Raw genomic sequence first — 24,817 nt, 5'->3', positions numbered from 1 at the left:
AAGGGTAGTCCTATACATGCCATTTTCAGAGTTCAACCAAAAGTGTACCAAAAGGGCTTTCATAGTGTGGACGACTTCGACTTCGACAATCCCGAGTCCGATAGCTGACGAACCAAAATCTATAAAACAGAGATTCAAAGAAACGGAGTAAGCATTTAATGCTTAGTAAGTTTTGAGCCATGACATTGGACACAATTAAAGTGTAGCATTCATATGGCTAAACGGATAATTTCATATGCACAAATTCTCAATATCATACTTACTTCACATTACCAACCCTTATATTCATACACAAAAGATCAACTTAGCCAAAGGCCGGTAGCTCATTTATCGACTGAGTGAATACTATTTGTAAGGGATCAACTAATTCAATGCATATACGAAACATACCTCATCGCTGGGATTTTACGAGCGTATTAATTGAAACTATTACAGCAAGGTCGCTCATTCCCAAACCAAGTACCTTCGGGATTTAACCGGATATAGCTACTCGCTCGAATGCCTTCGGGACATAGCCCGGATATAGTAACTCGCACCAATGCCTTCGGGACTTAGCCCGGATATAGTAACTCGCACAAATGCCTTTGAGACTTAGCCCGAATATAGTAACTCGCACAAATGCCTTCGGGACTTAGCCCGGATATAGTAATTCGCACAAATGCCTTCGGGACTTAGCCTAGAACTAGTCACTAGCGCAAATGCCTTCGGGACTTAGCCCAGTTATCATCCAAATATTCATGCACATATCAATAAGTCATGACACATCTATATTTCATTTTCATAATTAGAGTTCAAACACAAGTCACATATTAAGCAATCCCTTTTTCGGCTCACTAGCCACATACAAACAGCATGGTTTAGTTTGCTTTATGACACGATCTCTATGCACATACGGCTACCCGTCATACGTATAGACTAATTAACTCAACATATAATTCAAGTAGAACCATCATATCACCGTATATTTGTTATGCTCATACGTCATGACTTAATCAAATCGTAAACTAAGTCTCGTTACTCGAAAACTTACCTCGGATGTTGTCGAACAATTTCGATGGCTATTCGACCACTTTTTCCTTCCCTTTATCAGATTTAGTTCCCCTTTGCTCTTGAGCTTAATTTAACAAATAAATTGATTTAATCATTTGAGCATCGAAAAGAGGAACTCAAGGTACTTAGCTCATATATATACATTAGACATTAAAGTCACATACATATGAAATCATGAATCAACTCAACATATTAACCAATATTCTCCTTAGCCGAATTTTCTAAGTCGAGATAAAGCCATCAATATGCTTACCTATGGCCGAACATACACATCAACCTATGTACTCATTCATGTGGCCGAACATACACATCAACCTATGTACTCATTCATGTGGCCCAATATACACATATATACACTAGTAATCAAATACTAACATTTGCACTTCACCTCAATAGCTAGCTTAGCAAACCTTGATTTAACATATAATTGTTCATAACACAATTTAAGCATGCTCTCCATTCCATCAATTCCAAAACACATACATTACTCAATAATGTTCAAAATTATATTCGGCCTTAGCACACAACTTGCTAGCCGATTCTTCTCCATCTAGCAACTAATGCACATATGAGCTCATTTGCTAGACTCTACTTCACCTAACTACCATTTCTCATCCAAATAACATGAATAACATTTACTCATGACATCAAGCATTCTTTAATTGGCTACCACTAGTATATGCTCCTTACCTTAATATTAACCTAAGATGACCGAATGCTATTTAACCCAAGTCATCAAGAGTTTTATTATTTAACACCTTAGATATCCATTTCAAGACACTTAACCGGCCTTTGATCAAGACTTTAAACAAAGTCTATGTTCGGCTATCACACACATGGGTGTTATTAGTTTAAAGTTTTAACAAGATTAATTTCTTTCATCAACAATCATTTTGTTTCTTTATCCATCAAAACTTAAGGGTAAGAAAGAAAGAAAAATCAAGTTCTTCTCACACATACCATAACCGAAAGTTCCATCCAACCCTCTAAATTCAAAATTTTAGTATGGCTAGGTAAGAAAAACATGATGATTAACCTGAACAAACTAAGATTTCAAAAGAAAGATTAACAAAATTTACTAACCTTCTCTTCATTCAAAAGGCCGAATGCCCCCCCTCTTTTTCTTCTTCTTGTACGGCTAAGAAGAACAAGGTGATACCCTTTTTTTTCTTTTCTTCACCCTTCATCCCCTTATTTTATTACTAACTCTTTTATTTTATTCTTTCCAACATGAAACATTAACACACCATGCTTAAAATATGCTATGACCCATAGCATGGCCGGCCACTAGCTCAAATTTTGGGCAAATTGACATGCAAACCCATCATTTCTATAACATGCATTAATAGGCCACTTTACATTTGCCTAGCACATTTCTAAATTTTCTCACATAAGTCCTATTTACTAAAATTCACCTACAATTAAACAAAATTCAAATAGGAAATTTTCACACATGCATATTCACATATTTTAGACAGTAAATATCTTATTCAAATAAGTTAGTGACTCGGTTTAGCGGTCCCGAAACTGCTTTCCGACTAGGGTCACTTTAGGGCTGGCACAACTCTCCCCCACTTAAGAAATTTTCGTCCCCGAAAATCTAACCGATAAATAGGTTTGGGTAACGTTCTTTCATAGAGTTCTCGGTTTCCCAAGTAGCTTCTTCGATTCCGTGTTTGAGCCATAACACTTTTACTAACGGAACCCTTTTGTTTCGCAACTCTTTCACTTCACGAGCTAGGATACAAATCGGTTCTTCTTCATAACTCATGTCGGATTGAATTTCAACCTCTGATGGATTAATTACGTGTGATGGATCAGATCTATAATGTCGAAGCATCGAAACATGAAAGACGTCGTGAATCTTTTCAAGTTCAGGGGGCAAAATCAATCTATACGCAACTGGACCAATTCGTTCGGATACTTCATATGGCCCTATGAACCTCGGACTCAGTTTGCCCTTACGGCCAAATCTGAGTATCTTTTTCCAAGGTGAGACCTTAAGAAACACTTTGTCTCCCACCTGATACTCAATATCTCTTCGCTTTAAATCCGCATACGACTTCTGACGATCTGATGCTGCCTCCAAACTTTCATGAATTATTTTTACTTTCTGTTCAGCTTCTTTAATCAAATCCACTCCGAAAATTTTACTTTCACCGAGCTCGGTCCAAAACAATGGCGTACGGCATTTACGCCCGTACAAAGCCTCGTAAGGTGCCATCTTAATACTTGATTGAAAACTATTGTTGTAAGCAAATTCAATCAAAGGTAAATACCGCTCCCATGAACCACTAAACTCGAGGATGCAACATCTCAACATATCCTCAAGTATCTGAATTATCCACTCGGATTGACCATCGGTTTGTGGATGAAAAGCGGTGCTAAAATGCAGCTTGGTACCCAAAGCTTCTTGCAATTTCTTCCAAAATCGCGAGGTGAATCTCGGATTTCTATCCGACACAATAGAAATCGGTACCCCGTGTAATCTCACAATTTGAGAAACATACAATTCAGCTAGTTTATCCAATGAAAAATCTATACGTACGGGGATAAAATGAGCCGACTTAGTCAGTCTATCAACAACAACCCAAATCGCATCTTTCTTACTTGTCGACAATGGCAACCCAGATACAAAATCCATTGTGACTCGATCCCATTTCCATTCAGGTATCATGATCGGCTGAAGTAAACCCGTAGGCACTTGATGTTCCGCCTTTACTTGCTGACATATTAAACACTTCGAAACAAAATCGGAAATGTCTCGTTTCATACCATGCCACCAAAATTGACGTCTCAGATCGTTGTACATTTTCGTACTCCCCGGGTGAATTGCCATTCGGCTACTATGAGCTTCGTTCAGAATCATCGAAATAAGCTCCAAATTTCTCGGGACACACAAACGACTTTTGAACCTCAACAATCGTCATCATCAATATGAAACTCTGATTCCTCATTCGGAACACATTCAGCCCGTTTTGCAACCAATTCATCATCGACTTTCTGAGCTTCCCGAATTTGATGAATCAACAATGGTTTGGCCTTTAATTCCGCCACTAACACATTGTCGGATAGAACAGACAAGTGTACATTCATTGCTCGTAAAGCAAACAGTGATTTACGACTTAAGGCATCCGCAACCACATTAGCCTTTCCCGGGTGATAGTCAATGACAAGCTCATAATCTTTTAACAACTTGAGCCAACATCTTTGTCGCAGATTTAAGTCTCTTTGAGTCATCAAATATTTGAGACTTTTGTGATCCGAAAATACATGGCACTTCTCACCAAATAAGTAATGTCGCCATATTTTCAAAGCAAATACGATGGCAGCTAATTCGAGATCATGGGTCGGATAATTTTTCTCTTGTGGCTTTAATTGTCTCGACGCATAGGCCACAACTCTACCTTCTTGCATCAATACGCAACCCAACCCAAGTAGGGAGGCATCACTATAAATGACAAACTCTTTGCCCGATTCGGGCTGCACTAGAATTGGAGCTTCAGTCAAATAAGTTTTCAGTTGATCAAAACTTTTCTGACATTTTTCCGTCCATTCGAACTTAACATCTTTTTGAAGTAGCTTTGTCATTGGCGTGGCTATCGTTGAGAAACCTTTTACAAATCGTCGGTAATAACCGGCGAGCCCCAGGAAGCTCCGAACTTCAGTAATATTTCTTAGAGGCTTCCAGTTAAGTATGGTTGAGATTTTGCTCGGGTCAACTCGAATACTCGATGCAGATACTACATGACCCAAAAAGCTAACTTCTCTTAACCAAAACTCGCATTTATTGAACTTAGCATATAACTGCTTATCCCGTAAAACTTGCAGCACTAATCTCAGGTGCTTAGCATGTTTGGTTTCATCTTTCAAATAGACCAAAATGTCATCAATAAACACAACTACGAATCGATCCAAATACTGTCTGAAGATCCAATTCATCAGATCCATAAATACCGCGGGGGCATTAGTGAGCCCAAACGGCATTACTAAGAATTCGTAGTGACCGTACCTCGTTCTGAAAGCAGTTTTGGGTATGTCCGAATCTTGAATTCGCAACTGATAATAACCCGATCTTAAATCTATCTTTGAAAACACTGAGGCTCCTCTTAGTTGGTCGAACAAATCATCGATACGCGGTAACGGATATTTATTCTTTATCGTCACTTTATTCAGCTGACGATAGTCGATGCACAATCTCATGGTCCCGTCCTTCTTTTTCACAAACAATACTGGTGCACCCCAAGGTGAGAAGCTTGGTCGAGCGAAACCTCTATCTGTCAATTCTTGCAACTGAGCTTTCAACTCTTTTAACTCAGTTGGTGCCATACGATACGGAGCTATCGAAATTGGAGTGATACCAGGTACAAGTTTGATGCCAAACTCTACCTCCCGAACAGGTGGTAATCCTGGTAACTCTTCGGGGAAAACATCCGGATATTCACAAACTACTAGTACCGATTCAAGTTTCTTTCCTGACTCTTTATCATCAAGTACGTACGCAAGGTATGCTTCACACCCCTTTCTTACGTATTTCTGAGCCAACATCGACGATATTACAGCTGGCAACCCATTCAAGTCCGTAGACTCGACTCGGATTATCTCATTATTTACACACCTCAAATCGATGGTTTTTCTTTTGCAATTTACAACTGCATCATGTACGGTTAACCAATCCATACCGAGGATAACATCAAATTCGTCAAACGGTAAAAGCATCAAATCGGCCGGAAAACAGGAACCTCGGATTACTAGGGGACATTTCTTACACACTTTGTCGACAAGCACATAACGACCCAAAGGATTTGACACCCGAATTACAAACTCAGTAGACTCAACAGGTAGAGTCTTACTGGATACTAAGGTTTCACATATATAGGAATGAGTAGAACCAGGGTCAATCAAAGCAATCACATTAGTATCAAAGAGAGTAAAAGTACCGGTAATAACATTTGGCGAGGAAGCATCCTCGCGTGCGCGTATAGCGTAAGCTCTAGCAGGAGCACGAGCCTCAGATCTGGTTGTAGCATCTCTAGATCCTCTCTGACCGCCACTAGCATTGCCCGTATTTCTAGATGGTCTACCTCGAGCAGTGGTAGCACCCGGTTTCCCACTCTGGTTTACATTCTGTTTGGACAACCTCGGGCAATCTTTAATAAAGTGGTCAACTGATCCGCACTTGTAACAGGATCGGTCATGGAATCTACAACTCCCCGAATTCCATTTACCACAATATTGGCACTCCGTTCTATCTCGACGAACATTTCTAACACTGGCAACCGAAGTGACTCGTGTACCCACAGGGGGTCGATCACGATCTCGTCTAGAAAAGCCCAAAGTGTCTCTAGATCGGCCTAAGTCATCTCTAAATTTCTTCGATGACTGTTGAAAGGGCTTTCCCGAAGATCTCTTACGAAACTCCTTTGATCCCATATCAACTTTTCTTTTCTCCTTACTGAGCTCCTCGGCTTTGCAAGCTCGCTCGACAAGTACCACAAATTCTCGAATTTCCAAGATGCCAACATACAGCTTTATATCATCATTCAGTCCATCCTCGAAACATTTACACATTACGGCTTCTGAAGAAATGCATTCTCGTGCGTACCGGCTAAGCCTCACAAATTTTCGTTCATAGTCGGTAACCGACATGGAACCTTGTTTAAGTTCAAGAAATTCCCTCCATTTTTGGTCAATGAATCTCTGACTGATATACTTCTTTCGAAACTTGGTTTGGAAAAACTCCCAAGTTACTTGCTCTCGGGGCACAACAGAAATCAACGTATTCCACCAATAGTAGGCAGAATCACGTAGCAAGGAGATAGTACACTTTAGGCACTCATCGGGTGTGCAAGATAGCTCATCGAGTAGCCGGATAGTGTTGTCCAACCAAAATTCAGCTTGCTCGGCATCATCATTGTCAGTAGCTTTAAATTCAGAGCCCGTGTTTTCGGATTCATCAATTGGGGCTTATTGGACCTTATTTGGTCGATTCTCGGAGGTATTGTAGGTCTTGAGGGTGGCATTAGTCGGGAATGGAGGTTGTGGAACAAGTATTAGTTCGAATGTATTGGTTGAACCAATCATTCATCACGCTATAGAAAGCTTGCCTAGCCTCATCATTCGGATTGCTAGCAATAGGTTGAGAGTCCGTATTGTCCCCTTGCGGGAGCAGCGCTACACTCTCAAAATCATCAGCTACCGCTCGGTCGGGATCGGGATCCATTACTATAAATAAACACATTTGCAAATGTCAGAAATCACCACACTATCAGATAATCACATGATGGCATGTATAGCTAGACCCAAACGTATTACGGTAGTCCTAGAATCGACTAAACCGTAGCTCTGATACCAATATAATTGTAACACCCCGTACCCGAGACCGTCGCCGGAGTCGAATGCGAGGTGCTAACAGATTTACTTTATTTATTTGCACAGTCCATTTTAACATTTCCAGACAAGCTGGCTAACTGCGTCACTGTTACCTTAAAAATCGTATCTCGAGTTCCAGAACTCGGAAACCAGTTCTGTAATCCTGAAACTAGACTCAAAATTCCATCTATACATTTTTTTCTAGAATTTTTGGTCAAGCCAATTAGTACAGTTTATTAGTTAAAGTCTCCCCTGTTTCAGGGTTCGACTACTCCGACCTTCATGCATTACGACTTAGATATCTCCCTGTACAGGGCTTCAATACTAATGTCGTTTGTTTCTATAGAAACCAGACTCGAAAAGGAACCTATACATATATGGAATGACTTCTAATTATCTCTGCTTAATTTATAATGAATTTCCAAAGTCAGAACAGGAAATCCAGAAACTGTTCTGGTCCTGTTTTAAAACTTAAATATCTCTTAACATAAGACTCATATGATCGTTTCGTTTCTTCCATATGAAAGTAGATTCATCAAGGTTCGATTACATAATTTATTCACTATTTAATTCCATTACTACTATTTTTAGTGATTTTTTCACATCCACATCACTACTGCTGTAAGCATCTAATTTTAAGGTAAACTATACCTATTTCATGATCTTCCATGGACCAACTAAAATTTTGTCATACAAAGCACCAAAATAATCATGATTAACCATTCCAATGGCTAATCGTTACCAAACATTTCCATACCTCTCAATGAACAACATACAAAACGATTATAATGCTATGATCAAGGTATATTTAAGCCATTTTCGCATGGCTATCCAAATTTACACAAAACCAAAGGGTACATGACCAACAAAAAAAAGGGTAGTCCTATACATGCCATTTTCAGAGTTCAACTAAAAGTGTACCAAAAGGGCTTTGATAGTGTGGACGACTTCGACTTCGACAATCCCGAGTCCGATAGCTGACGAACAAAATCTATAAAACAGAGATTCAAAGAAACGAAGTAAGCATTTAATGCTTAGTAAGTTTTGAGCCATGACATTGGACGCAATTAAAGTGTAGCATTCATATGGCTAAACGGATAATTTCATATGCACAAATTCTCAATATCATACTTACTTCACATTACCAACCCTTATATTCATACACAAAAGATCAACTTAGCCAAAGGTCGGTAGCTCATTTCTCGACTGAGCGAATACTATTTGTAAGGGATCAACTAATTCAATGCATATACGAAACATACCTCATCACTGGGATTTTACGAGCGTATTAATTGAAACTATTACAGCAAGGTCGCTCATTCCCAAGCCAAGTACCTTGATTTAACCGGATATAGCTACTCGCTCGAATGCCTTCGTGACATAGCCGGATATAGTAACTTCGCACCAATGCCTTCGGGACTTAGCCGGATATAGTAACTCGCACAAATGCCTTTGGGACTTAGCCCGGATATAGTAACTCGCACAAATACCTTCGGGACTTAGCCCGGATATAGTAATTCGCACAAATGCCTTCGGGACTTAGCCCGGAACTAGTCACTAGCGCAAATGCCTTTGGGACTTAGCCCGGTTATCATCCAAATATTCTTGCACATATCAATAAGTCATGACACATCTATATTTCATTTTCATAATTAGAGTTCAAACACAAGTCACATATTAAGCAATCCTTTTTCTACTCCTTTGGTCACATACAAACAGCATGGTTTAGTTTGCTTTATGACACGATCTCTATGCACATACGGGTACCCGTCATACGTATAGACTAATTAACTCAACATATAATTCAAGTAGAACCATCATATCACCGTATATTTGTTATGCTCATACGTCATGACTTAATCAAATCGTAAACTAAGTCTCGTTACTCGAAAACTTACCTCGGATGTTGTCGAACAATTTCGATGGCTATTCGACCACTTTTTCCTTCCCTTTATCAGATTTAGTTCCCCTTTGCTCTTGAGCTTAATTTAACAAATAAATTGATTTAATCATTTGAGCATCGAAAAGAGGAACTCAAGGTACTTAGCTCATATATATACATTAGACATTAAAGTCACATACATATGAAATCATGAATCAACTCAACATATTAACCAATATTCTCCTTAGCCGAATTTTCTAAGTCGAGATAAAGCCATCAATATGCTTACCTATGGCCGAACATACACATCAACCTATGTACTCATTCATGTGGCCGAATATACACATCAACCTATGTACTCATTCATGTGGCCAAATATACACATATATACACTAGTAATCAAATACTAACATTTGCACTTCACCTCAATAGCTAGCTTAGCAAACCTTGATTTAACATATAATTGTTCATAACACAATTTAAGCATGCTCTCCATTCCATCAATTCCAAAACACATACATTACTCAATAATGTTCAAAATTATATTCGGCCTTAGCACACAACTTGCTAGCCGATTCTTCTCCATCTAGCAACTAATGCACATATGAGCTCATTTGCTAGACTCTACTTCACCTAACTACCATTTCTCATCCAAATAACATGAATAACATTTACTCATGACATCAAGCATTCTTTAATTCGGCTACCACTAGTATATGCTCCTTACCTTAATATTAACCTAAGATGACCGAATGCTATTTAACCCAAGTCATCAAGAGTTTTATTATTTAACACCTTAGATATCCATTTCAAGACACTTAACCGGCCTTTGATCAAGACTTTAAACAAAGTCTATGTTCGGCTATCACACACATGGGTGTTATTAGTTTAAAGTTTTAACAAGATTAATTTCTTTCATCAACAATCTTTTTGTTTCTTTATCCATCAAAACTTAAGGGTAAGAAAGAAAGAAAAATCAAGTTCTTCTCACACATACCATAACCGAAAGTTCCATCCAACCTTCTAAATTCAAAATTTTAGTATGGCTAGGTAAGAAAAACATGATGATTAACCTGAACAAACTAAGATTTCAAAAGAAAGATTAACAAAATTTACTAACCTTCTCTTCATTCAAAAGGCCGAATGCCCCCCCCTCTTTTTCTTCTTCTTGTACGGCTAAGAAGAACAAGGTGATACCCTTTTTTTTTCTTTTCTTCACCCTTCATCCCCTTATTTTATTACTAACTCTTTTATTTTATTCTTTCCAACATGAAACATTAACACACCATGCTTAAAATATGCTATGACCCATAGCATGGCCGGCCACTAGCTCAAATTTTGGGCAAATTGACATGCAAACCCATCATTTCTATAACATGCATTAATAGGCCACTTTACATTTGCCTAGCACATTTCTATATTTTCTCACATAAGTCCTATTTACTAAAATTCACCTACAATTAAACAAAATTCAAATAGGAAATTTTCACACATGCATATTCACATATTTTAGATAGTAAATATCTTATTCAAATAATTTAGTGACTCGGTTTAGCGGTCCCGAAACCGCTTTCCGACTAGGGTCACTTTAGGGCTGTCACAGTGTATGCGAATTAGATATTGATATAAAAAGCATGAAATCGAGTCATGGCACATTTTATAAAACATAATATGCATTGAAGTTATATGCTTGCCAAATGTGATTATTAAGGAATCAAAGTTGAGTAAGTAATTAAACAAATTCATTTGTTTAAATTTAAAGCTCAAGAGCAAAGAGGAACTAAATCAGATAGGGGAAAGGAGAAAACAATCGAGTAGCCTATCCGCAACTGTTCAAAACATCCGAGGTAAGTCTTTGAGTAATGGAACTTAGTTTATGATTTGATAAAATCATGATATATAAGTATAATATATAAATTGTAACCTAATGGTTCTACTAGAATTAAGTAGTGAGATAAATAATTTGTGCATATGACTTGTAGCCGAATGGTTATAGAAATCATGTTGGATAGCGAAACGAAGTCGTGTTCTTTGTATATGGCTATTGAGCCGAAAGTGGAATGGTTGATAAGCATGTTGTGCTTGTGTTCTAGTAATGTAAATGAAATGCTAATGTACTATGATATATATATAAATATATGTGCACGATAATTGAGGATTTTCAACGGGCTAAGACTCGCAGGCCTTGTTTGATATTTATATCCGGGCTAAGTCCCGAAGGCATTCGTGCTGGTGTTATATCCGGGCTATGTCCCGAAGGCATTCTTGTTGGTGTTATATCCGGGCTAAATCCCAAAGGCATTCGTGCTGGTGTTATATCCGGGCTAAGTCCCGAAAGCAATTGTGTTGGAAATGTGTGATCTTGCTGAAATAATTCAAATTAATAGGCTCACAACCCTAATATGGTCAGGTATGTACCGTATATACGTTGTAAAATTTGATTTGGTTTAAATTGTGATTATTCATTTAGATAGTGCTCTGTCAACCATTACTTATGGTTGTATGAAGTCTATAACTTATTCAGGATACATGAATTTTGATTCAAGTGAAAATATGTTAAGATTGGCTCTGAGCATGTGAGTATATTGGTTGAAGTGTGAAGTAACATGAATATGTGAATATTGGTATATGTATTTATTTAGCCTTGAAATTGAATTAGATGTATTCGGCCAAATAATGAAGTTGGTTGAATAAAAAGAAGTTATCTATGTGATATGAATTGGTGTTTAAGGAATAATTTAAAATGACTTGCATGAACAATAGTAGTATATTTAGTCATGTTATATTCGGTCAAAGAAAAGATGATAAGCATTATGAATGCTATGCTTTAATTTTTAATGATTTCATTACTTAAATCTTACTAAGCATAGAAATGCTTACTTTGTTGCCCTTAATCCTCTGTTTTATAGATCTCGTTCGTTAGCTACGGTCTCGGGGATCTCAAAGTCGAAGTCGTCCACACTATCTAAGCCCATTCGGTACTCTAGTAGTTAAACTTTGATAATGGCATGTATAGGCTTGACTTTTTGTTGTTAAATAAGTATCTTTTTGATGATGTATATATGTATAGCCATGCGAAAATGGCTTGTTAAGTTACTATATGTGCTCCACATAGTTAATGTGAATATGTGGTTGATATTCGATTAAAGTTTTCAATGTTTTGATGTGAATTGAACTTATGAATTAATCAATATACCCATTATCTTGAGATTACTCTTTTGTATATTGTATAATTGGAAAAACAAGTTGGAATTCGGTTTTATAAGTGTGCCAACAGGAGTTATTCAAATAAAGTTAATTGAAATTTCGTGCTTGTATGGTAATACTCTTTAACCCTCCGGCGACGGGTATGGGTTAGGGGTGTTACATATATATAATACCCATCAGCAATTAACATTCACTTTAATCAAAATTATACAGACTACAATTCATACGAACTTACCTGGCTAAATTGCAGAACTACCAAGATTCAGGGGTATTTTGGTAATTTTTTATTTTCCTCAATTTTCTACCCAATCTTGTTCTACATTAATAATTTCATTTAATTTCTTAATTTAAATAATAAAAAATTTATTTCATGTAATTTGGTCATTTTTGAAATTTTTAAAAAATTCCCCTAAAATTTTACTTTTATTCAAGTTAGTCCCTGAGCCCAAATCATGCAAATTAACCATTTTTAATACAAATTCAAGCTAGCCAAATATTAATGGCATTCAATACAACCCATTTTTGCAATAAATTCACAACAAACTCTTGTATTTTTACCATTTCAACAATTTAGTCCATAATCGAGAAATTCATCAAAAATTACTTAATAAAATACTTTTAATTAACAACTAATATCTCAAATTCATCATTTAACATCAAGAATCATATATATTCATCAATGGAAACATTCAAAATCTTTAACCAAATCAAAAACAAAGGTAATGTTTAGTTGAATTTAATTGTAAAAATCTCAAAAACATAAAAATTATTGAAAACGGGGCTAAATTGAACTTACCTACATCCAAAAATATAAAAACCAGGTTGAGCTCTCCCCCTTCTCTGTTTTTAAACCGAAATTTGGAGAAGAAAAGCCTCGAATGCTTTTTAAATTTCAATTTGTCTTATTTGATTTCATTATAATTACAATTTTGCCATTATTTCTTTTTATTTTATTATTTTTTTATTCATATGCTGCCTCAGCCTCTCTTTTAGGATTATTTACCCTTTAAGTCCCTTCTTATTTATTAATCAAGCCATTTAGTCACTTTATTATTATAATTAGAAAGTTTTACACCTTTTTCAATGTAGTCCTTTTTAATTAATTGACTACCAAAATGATAAAAAAATTTAACAAAACTTTAGTACTACCTTATTGACACTCCGTAAACATTTATAAAAATATTTACGGCTCGGTTTATAAAAATAAGATCCCGATACCTCATTTTCTAAAACCACTTAACCGAATAAATCATTACAAAGCACAAATTAATAATTTAAAAACCTTTCTAAAATCATATTTAGCTCGTAAATATTAAATAATATATTTACAAACTTACTTACCGGATTTAGTGGCCTCAAACCACTATTTTCGACACTACTAAAAATCGGGTTGTTACAAGTCTCACTAAGTAAATCGCACACCTTCAAATCTTTCATACCCAACAAAGGAATAGAATCAATATAGAAGCTATATATACATTCAGGTTGGGTTAGGCTCAAGCATAAAAACTTTACTAGAGGCTCGACTAGAACAAAAAATGGGTCTATACATTTTCCCAAGCCCCTTTTTTTTGTGGCTTTATCTACTTGTCCAAACCCTTCCATATTTCAAGCAGGCCTTCAGGTTTAAATAGATAACCCAACCCTTAGACAACTCTACATTCATGCACAGTAAACAATTAACTTTACAATTATAATCAAAATATCAATTAATTTTTATGTGAATTTTTAATAAATATATTTATTAAATAACTTTCCTTTTCATATACATTATGAATGTAAGTGTATCATAAATCTTGTATTTATTAAATATCTCATTTTAATAAATAAGTCTGAAATTGCGAGGATGCTAACAGTCATATATTCCTCTATAATTGATCAGGCAGGTGAGGTGAATATGGTGACAATTAGCATGTATATATACACACACATGTATACATTCCAATTAGCCAGGTAAAAGGCAAAATCAAGCACATGATGATGACGATGAAGATGATGAAGAATGAAGGTACTTGCATATTCTTTTCTTTTTCTGTTTTTTTTTCCTAAGAAAAACAAAAAGGAAATTAAGAGGCATATATTCATTTAGTCAGAATATATAATTGGCAGGCAAATCTCTTATCTGCACACCTTATGAAGTTTAAAGTGGATGCCACCACAAAAGAGATGTCTAGATCGATTAGGAATTAATATGAAATATTCTGAAAGGAAAAGAAAAAGTGAAACAATTTAAATTTTTTTAAGCGTAATAAGTACAATATAGTTACAAATATAAATAACTATAAATAGATCGTATTAATAAGTCAAGATTAAAATCAAATTAAGATTAATTAAATTAAAACTCAAAAACTCTTTGCATATAATTATGCATAATAAATCTTAAATTTAAATTTTTTTCAAGTGAATCAAAGTCTTATTTAGTTAAATTCTTAAAATAAAAAAAAAAAAAAGAAGAAAATTCAAAGTTAAAAAATAATTAAAATCTAGAATGTCATTAATATTATACATGGTAAATTGCATGCGCAATTTAAAAATAATTAAATATGACATTAAATATGATAAGTTATAAAAAGTAATACCAATACAATACAAGTATAAAGAAATTATTTCAAATATAAGTTGAATACGAAATATCGAAATTTGATATTAAAATTTTATTTTATATTTTCTCCAAGATACAAATTTCATCTATATTTTTTCAATCATTCACCTAATCTAACATGATTTTAACTTAAAAGGTATCTTATGCTTTAGCTGCAATAGAAATAAAAGGAGTATCGTATGCTTTCGGGACTATGTTAGGGGACTTTTCCACATTAAGATTCCGACACATCTTATCTTATGTTAGTAACTGTCCAAGTTGCGTTTGTTTAATTGCAAATAATTTTCGGAAAATGAATTTTAAAGAAAGAATAGAATTTTTTTTTTATAGTTGATATATTAAGGTATCTCGGACGGTTTTATGTAAAATATTTTCGTTATTTAGTAATATTTTTTGAAATTATTTTTAAAAGTTATTTTTGTGAAAAGAACATGGTATAAATATATTTGTTACAAAATATTATAATACAATTTTCTTTGACAATTGAAATTTATTTTATAATAAGATAATATTTTATAATAATCAATATCATGTATAAACACGATAATAAATAATGCCTAATTTAAATTACATATATTCTCTACATGAGAGTACTTATTGATGAATTAGACTTGTGAGACATAAATGAAGTTGAGCATTATTTAAACAAATACTCATATCTATACAATTAAAATATTCATATTTTATACTAGGTTAAATAATGCTGTAAGTCCTTGTGAGTATTTCGATTTTTGGGAATTTAGTATGACCTTTTAGATTTTAAAATTTAGATCCCATTATTAATGCCATTAAATATATTTTGTTAATTTTAAGTTCATTACAACGCTATATTTTAATACATGACTACCAAGTGAGTATTTTTCATTAAAAAAATCATATTAGTAAATTTGACAAAAAAATTTAACAATGTTAACAATTAGACCTAATTTTTAAATATGAAAAGTAGAGAGACCAAATTCTTGAAAGTAAAATTACAAGAATTAAATTCTAAGTTTTAAAGTGTACAAAGACTTATGACATATTAAAACCTTTATACAATAAAAAAAATTTATTATTGATATATTTATCATTGTAGTATTTATATATATTAGAAAAATATTAATATAAATATTTTCAATAATACATTAAGAATATTTTAAAATTATAAAATTATTAATTTTAAAATTTATTATTAAAATTAAATTGTAATATTAAATATTTTATTAAAATTATAAACTATATTGATTTATTCTAACAATTTTAACCCTCCATTTAATCTTTTATTTCATTTAGTTATTTAACTTTATTGATGTGGCAGTCCACATGTATGACACATCAACAATTAAATAATTTTTTAAAAAGTTTAAAAAATAATTACTTGCTAACAAGATTAGGTTAATAGACATTAACTTCTCCATCTATTTTGAGGTGGTTTATCAAACAATATAAATTTAAAAATTAGAAAAGGTGAAAAAATTAAATATAAAGTAAAAATAATTATTTTTATATAAAATTGGATGACAAAATAAATTATTATGCGAAACGTGAGGTCATGAATCTGGTTGTAAAGGGGCTGGGAGGATATCTTTTTAGGTCCAATCCTTATTAGGCAACATATGTGAAGCTATCCCAAGAGATGAGGTTTTTGTCAATATTCTGTTTCGAAACCCAATGAATGAGCGGAAATGATAGAAAGAGAGAAAAGCGACGAGTTGAACAGCAAGGTCGACCAGACTCAAAATAGTGATGGCCAAGAGAGGAAGAAAGATTTGGAATGCCACTTACAGGCCATAAGTGAAACTACCATGCAACAACAACGTAATTGAATAGGGGTTGTCTCTCATGTTGCCTTCCGAACTGCGGTTCCAATGTCGTCGCCTAATACCAATTTCATGATATAAGGTAGGGAAAAATACCTACCAAACTGTGTTCTCAACAATTGTAACAAATCCAAACATTATCGACCCACTGGAAAGCTATTGATGGTAATACTTTTAATTTCCCATATTTGGTTATGAATCTGAATCTCCTTTTCTTAATATGATTCTTAGTGATGAATCATACTTTTCTTACTTGTTCTATTTTTATTTTCCTATTTTATTAACCCTATATGTCGAATGTTTGGTCTGCAAACAAAGCGATGTTCATGATTGCCAAAACCTGCGTTATAGCAACAAATATGTTATTTGTGTTTTTTAATCTGCGATTGTAAATCTAATTTAGTGAGCTGAAATAATCGGGGCGAAGCTAGAAACTTTTTTAGCGGGTCGAAATTGAATTATAAAATTTTAAGAAATTAAAATATAATTTTATCATGTATTAACTTATAATTCTGTTATTTTTTAAAAGGCTAAATAGAATTTTTTTTTTAATTTTTAAGAGGTTCAAAATATAATTTTATTATAGATTAAATTATAATTTTATTATTTCTATATGGACTTAACTATAAGTTTTTATTTTTAAGGGCCAAGGCCTGACAACCTCCTCAAATAATTCAACTTTTGTGTTGAATAAGTTGAATTTTGAAAGTGAAATTTTATCAAACTTTAGCTAATTTTGACTCAAGTTGGAGCTCAAATTTTGAATAAGTTAATATTCTGTTTGTTTGTCAGGAAAATATTTTTTGAAAATTAATTTTTGAAAAATAATTTACTTTTCTGGTGTTTGAATAAATCTGTGTAAAATATTTTCTGTTGTTTACCAGATTTCCTACAAATATTCCTTAAAAACTGTTTTAAATAAAACAATATATATATATATATATATATATATATTTGAGAATTTATTATCTTTTCATTATTTAATTGAGTTTATTTTATATATATTAATAAATTTATAATTTACATCATTTTTTACATATATTGTAATAATTTATTAAATAAATAAATCAAATTAAATATATAATAACACTCAATTATTAAGCTAGAATATTAACCGTCATAAATTGAGAACAATCAAAGCAAATAAATTATTCCTAATTGTGTTATAAAAATAAAAAAACAAAGATTGATTAATTATAATTTAGCTTCCAAACAACAATTAATACTAGAAATTAATAATATTATTCAAGTGCATAATTAGTAGTACATCACATGATAACAACAACATTGTCGATATCTTCAACCTTGAGAAATTTTTTTAGGCCTAATCTTTCTATGCTTCTTACTTTTAACTAAAAAAGCTTTGGCCTACAAGATAATCAAACACAATACAAAGGAAGTCATCATCAAATCCTTCTACCTCTGTCGACATCACTTCTTCGTAAAGATGTGGTGCCTTATCCGCAGTAAATTGTTCCAAAGAATTAGCAATTTTGCCAAGTTGTTCACCCACAAATTTAATTCATTCATCAACGACACTTTCTCGAGAATTTTTTCTTTTACGTTTAGATGTGCTAGATGAAGATACTTTTGTTCTTACCTCCTCAATCTCTTCATTGTCACAGTCTATAGGCACTGAATCTTGGTTACCATCATCCAAATCTATGTCAACAAATGTTCTAGCAAAACTCTTTGTTGCCATATCTTTGCCAACAATCATAGTCATTTCATCATAATGATCAATGCTTTTATTCAAAAATGGTTCATACTTCTTATGTGCCTGTTGGATATTATATACAATTAGAATAACAAGTAAAAAAAACAATTGAAATATACTTAATATATATATACATATATTACCATCACTGCTACATCATATTTCGCTCTATCACATGTGATCATTTTCATGTTATCATCCCATCCAAAACCACTTTCAACCTGAATTGTGCATATAATCTGCCACTGATTTTTATAGTCCTCAAATGATTGTCCACATGCTTCACATCGCATTGGATTTGAAATCTTTTAGAAATAGCTACGGCAACTCGATTAATAGAAACTGCTTTGAAAGTGTTAAAAGGTTTATTTCCTTTCTGGGCTCCTTTGCTAGAATTTCGAGAAAAAGATGTTCCATCGATTTTGTCCACCTGAATTGCTTTGATGTCCCTTTCTTTGTTGCCTTACCCATTCTACATTAATAATTGTCATTGTCAATCATTTCAATATCCAACAAGCTTAAAACATAATAAATTCAATGTCTAACAAATTTAAAACATAATAATTTCAAAATCGAACAAACTAATTTCAATATCATTATCCAATCAACATTAAAAAAACAATTTTAATACTAAAACATACATAACATAGAAACAATAACCCTAAGCCCTAAACCTACCTAATATTTCTAGCCATATAATCAGTCCACATAGTTTGTGCAATTTCCTCTCTCTTAGCAAACCATTCTCTTGCTTCTTCTCTTTCTTCTCGCTCCATAAGAGTTGGTATTATCAAATCAGACTTAGGCTTCTCGTATAATCCTTGATTAAGTAAATCACTAGGATCAATTCCCATTATATGATTATGAATGATGCAACAAGCCAAAATTATATCAATTTGAGTTTGAAAATTCCAATAGCATCTCACACACGAAATCGTTTCTTCAAAATCTAAAAAATACGTTCAATAGTGATTCGCAATGATGAATGACGAAGATTAAAGAGTTCCCTTACATTTTCAGGCCCCTGAGCACTAAACTCTTTTAAATGATATCAGACACCACAATATGGGGTAATATATCCATTTCGGATGCCATATCCAGCATCAGCAAGATAATATTTACCTACAAATTTACTAAACATAATTATTATTAAAAAATTATTAGCTTACTTGAACTATTTGGTATTTAATGTTAATTCTCACCTTTCGGAATTCTTAATCCTCTTGGGCGTGAAAGTGCATCACTTAAAATACGAGAATCATGTGCACTACCTTCCCAACCAGCTAAAACATAGGAAAATTTCAAATCAAATGTAATGGCAGCCAATACATTTTGTGTCGTTCCCCATTTACGGCTACGAAATCTTCCTTGAATGCTAAGTGGAATGGATGCACGAACATGAGTTCTATCTAATGTTCTAATACAATCATTAAAATAAGGATAAAACCTTGGATCTTTTTCTGATTTCACTAGAAGTTGACTCATCAGGTAATCTAATAAATAGTTTATACAATTTCAAAATAGCTCTCAATACAACCCTAAAGTAACGTGAATTGTCTCAATTGATCTATAATATCTAGATCCAATCACTTGAAACCTCATATTATGACCAACTATATGTAAAAATATAACTACTTGCTCCCTAATATTCACTGATTTAGTTGATTGTAACAAATTATTCCTACTAAGAATATCACACAAATTAAAAAAGGCAATTGGTCTCATCCTTATCACACCAATACAATGCTGGTCACCACTATATAAAATTCTATTAATATAATTTTCTCTTTCATAGTCTCGATTCATACGAGGGTGAGAAGCAATTTTCTTCCTAGTTCTTAATTTTTTAATCCAAAGAGCCTCAAAAGCTAAAACTGAAGTCACGACCCCGACAATTGCATTTTGGTCTTGATTACGGTCCATCTACACAAAATAATGTCACACAAATATTTGATCACTACAAAAAAGATACAAGCTTGCCATAAGATCACACAAAAATTTACAAATTAATATGCAATTATTATAAATCAATGTGCAATTAATTTGAAAATTAAAAATAATCTGATCTACCTTAAAGAAATGGCATAACGAAATCTGAATTTAAAAATTTATTAAGGATTTCAATTGGTTTTAAACTTAATTTTTAAATTTATTTTATGCTACGAGATTTGGATCTTTAACCCTTTGAATCTGTACTATACTATTAAGCAAAATTCATATTTCTAGTAAATATCTATTATATTTAATTCTTATTTAATATTGTAAATTATTACTTCCTAGATCATGCCATTTAACATTTATGGCAGTTATTAGGGATTATAATATCCAAAGGACTTTTATTGACATGTGAGCACATCCACCATGGATGGAAGTGGCAAAATTTTCATGTGAGATGGAGAAAAAGCGAGTGTATTTATATAATATAAAAATCAAAATTACATGTATGTAATAAAGACTAGAATTTTTGCTCCCTTCATTATTGAATCCAGCATCATCCATTTGCTTTTCTTTTTTCTTTGTCGAGGAATGACTTAAGTAATGGCGGAATATAAGGGAAATAAATAGGATCAAAATTGTCTTCTTTTTTTATTTTTTATTCAATTAAATATCTCTAAAAATTTTACATTACTGTTATATTATAATGATGATAATTAATAAATTTCTTAGGTCAAAAATATCTTTTGTTTTTTTTATCTTTTATCTCTAACTAAAAATTTTAACAGTGTTTTATATCTATCTATCTATAATATAAACTAGCTTTTTACAACAGAATATTAAAATTTTAATGACTTTTATGTTTTTGGTATATTTGCTTTCATTGTTCGTTTGGTGGTTTTGTTTTTTGTTTGTTTGAATGGATTATAATTTGCTTTCATCCACCATGGATTGGTGCTTTTATTCTCATTTTAGAAAATAGTTAAAAAGCTCTTCACTTTTTTTCTTTTTTTCCCTTTCAAAAAAAATCATCATGGTTATGGGCAAGAAAATGAGCAGATTGTCTCAAACAGCAGTTATCAAACAAATTTATAATTGTGAGCACTATATTAGAAAAAGTTACTTATCCTGGGTTTCCAAAGTACTATATTAGAAACCAAACAGATTGCCTCAAACCTATGCTGAATGCCTTCTCCAAGTGTTTAACTAGGGAAGTATATCGCAATGGTCTTTGCCTTATACAAATTCTAACATTATTCAGCTTTGAATTATCAACTCCTACTTTCCCTAAACACAACTTTGGAAAAATATTTGGAACTCCTAAACTACCTGAAAAAACAGCATTGCAAGAAAATGTTCAGAATGATTTTCTTCGATAAAACAAAAGGTTTTAAAACAAACGGACATATTAAATAACACCTAGACATGGATCATAAGTCTTGAATTTTGACAATATTCGGAACCAATTACAAGAACAATGTTTACAATTCAAGTAATAAAACAAAACAAAAGGATGCAGCCAGGACCATGTTACCAAGTGAAAGGCATGTGAATAAATGTCAGGATAGATTCAATGCATCAATATTATTTCCTGAACACAATTGTAAAACAAATCGTCATCTTCTTACACTTTGTTATGAGGGAGAAACAATGCAACTTCAGCTACAGTAATCAACTCTTCCCTCAACTCATTTCAAATCAAACATTGATATTATCATTATGTCAAAGCCTCAAACTTAAATATGTATGAAGTAAACTATAGTTATATGACTTAGCTTCATTACTTGGAAAGTCCGAAAACAATAACTGTATAACAAAGCGTCATACTCTCCTGATTATCGACAAGAAAAGCTAAAACTTCATTCAAAGTACTTACAGAAGTTAATATAATGAATCTTCAAAGCTATCCTTAACAAAAATTTTACTTAATTTTCTGCTATAAATGCTTGAATGGGTGCTTATGATTTGAACATCTACAAAATTCAATCTTCAGGTTTGACACACAACTTGCCCAGACTTGGAGTCTTCTAGAATTGAGTCATCAATGATTTTGGAGATTTTGTAAGCTTCAATAACAGAGATAACCCCAAGTCAGCTGAGATACCTTCACTAAAATCTCCAATAAAACATGTAGTTTGAAGGTTCTTTGACAACTTGAAAGCCACTGAAACGAGTTACAGCATCAGAAATAAATAGTGCAAGCCATGCAGTAACAACAAAGTTCAGTGACCATGAACAATACTATTTAAAAATCTCATAACAGTCGCCTTCCACTTCTGTGACACCAACCTTAAATTGAAGTAGTGAATTCTAGGAATTCGAGCAAGGATCTGCAATGACATCTCATCAGGAAGACAAGGAATCAATCTTGAGTTATCTTTATTCAAGCATGAGGACTTATTTTTCTTGCACGTTCCACTTTGTAAGACCTCGTTGCAGTCATTTATCGAACTCCTTGGTGCAGCCAAGCTCAGAACAGCCCCCATGAATTTTAGCCTGCTTGCTGCAATGTTGATGTCATTGTACTTCCATTGATTAATGAAAATGTTACAGATGAAAGAACCGAAGTAAAACTATAAGATGCAATGCTCATTATTAGACCCAACAAATGCATCTTCAGGCCATTCTTTGACTTTCAGCTAGCACAAACTTAACATAAATCAAAAGGAAACACCCTTTACTCCTCTTTCTTCTCCAAAAAGCCAAGCCAAAATCTATGAAATTCAATTCAACTATTCCCCCAACCTCTAAAGTCTCTACCCCCAAAAGAAAGGAAGACAATATAATTAAACTAACATAGCATTGGACTAAATAATTCATTTAAACCAATTTCCCTGCAATTGTGTTCAAAGATTAATCCCCATCCCCTCCCAGTCAAAATATCATTACCACCCTATTCTAATTCACGACTTTATGAGATTTTAATTCTAAAACAAAGCACAAGTTCTCTATACAATATGATTATTTAAAAATGATATAGCTAAATTTTTGTCTTTCACTTTTAGTCTCATTTCCAGAATCATTTTAGAGTCATAGATAATTATCATCCTGCATTTTTGAGCCAATCACTATCATATTTATTATCAACTAATTTAAAGGCTTCATACACGATAAACATTATATATCCAAATAAGATTCAGAATAGGGGGACACTACATGACTATTCCAAATTCTCAATACAACCAGAAAGAAGTTAACCAAGCAGCAAAGGAGACCCACCTATTCTGGCTGCCTTCCAAAAGAAACCACGGAGCCTGTCAAACAAGCATATTACACCAAATTAGCTCCAATTCTCAGCACTTCCTACCAATAATTTCTGATTCCAAAGTAGAAGCTATAAATACTAGAAACAAAAACGTTAATATAACCAGTTTAGATACCAAAGAGAAAAGACAAAGAGGGCTAAGATTAACTGGAGTTATGCAACTTTAATTAATCCCATCGTTAATTAATCCCATCGTTAACTAGAGCTATGGTATAACAAAGAGGGCCAGAGCAAGTAAAAGGAGAATGAAAGCAACTCCTTGATCAATGGCAGTACCATCGTTGGACGGAAGTGGTGCAGGCGATGAACCCATGCCTTAACCCCAGAAAAGAAAGCATACCTTTTCTACGACTTTCCTTTCCCTTGTAGGCCTATCACTACTAGGCGTCACTGGCTCTTTCTTCTCAGCCGAATCTCGACCAGATTTCCTAGAACTCCCCTTTCTACTACTACCTTTGACCTTTTTAGTCCTTTCATCTTCACTCTCTTCTTCTTCCTCCTCCCCCCTCTTCTCTTCCTCTTCTTCTTCTTCTTCTTCCTCGTTCTCCTTCTCTTCAATATCTATTTGTTTCTCCAAAACCCTAACAGATCGATAGAAAAGGAGTAGCTATGGTGGGTGAATTCAAATTTTGAAAGTAAAAGAGAAAAAGAAATAAATACAAATTTGTATTTGGGGATTTGGTTAACGAGCGGGTAACCAAATTGGGTGAGCGGGATTTTGCCTTTCTTTATAAAAAATAATGGCCTTTTGTGGCATTTTCTTAAAAAACACCGGTAATTCTTAGATTTTTTGCGGCGTTTCCACTAAAAATGCCACTATAGCTCAACTTTTTGCGGCGTTTTACCTAAAAACGCTACTATTGCTCAATTTTAATTTTTTTTATTTTTACATATTTTTTTCTATTTTTTTCTTTCAAAATTTTTGTGTTGAGATTATCATTTTTAGATTTTTTAAAATTTTGAATATTAAACTTTTAACTGAAATATG

At 33.3% G+C, this 24,817-nt stretch overlaps 1 long non-coding RNA gene across 2 annotated transcripts; it reads right to left on the bottom strand.

Annotated features, from left to right (window-relative positions):
* Nucleotides 1-22,373: 22,373 nt before the first annotated feature.
* Nucleotides 22,374-24,599, bottom strand: LOC128293275 (uncharacterized). 2 transcript variants are annotated; one of them, XR_008283430.1, is made up of 4 exons: nt 24,170-24,599; nt 23,784-23,818; nt 22,854-23,067; nt 22,374-22,728 (listed from the first exon to the last, which is right to left on the bottom strand). It is a non-coding gene; the product is annotated as an uncharacterized LOC128293275 (long non-coding RNA). The 2 variants fall into 2 exon arrangements; XR_008283429.1 differs by having other exon boundaries at nt 22,374-23,067.
* Between the last annotated feature and the right edge of the window lie 218 nt (nt 24,600-24,817).

Source organism: Gossypium arboreum, chromosome 5 (assembly GCF_025698485.1).
Source record: "Gossypium arboreum isolate Shixiya-1 chromosome 5, ASM2569848v2, whole genome shotgun sequence".
In the NCBI taxonomy this organism is placed as follows: domain Eukaryota; kingdom Viridiplantae; phylum Streptophyta; class Magnoliopsida; order Malvales; family Malvaceae; genus Gossypium; species Gossypium arboreum.
Note: the sequence above shows the minus strand (reverse complement) of the source record. Positions and strands in the feature narration are given on the sequence as shown.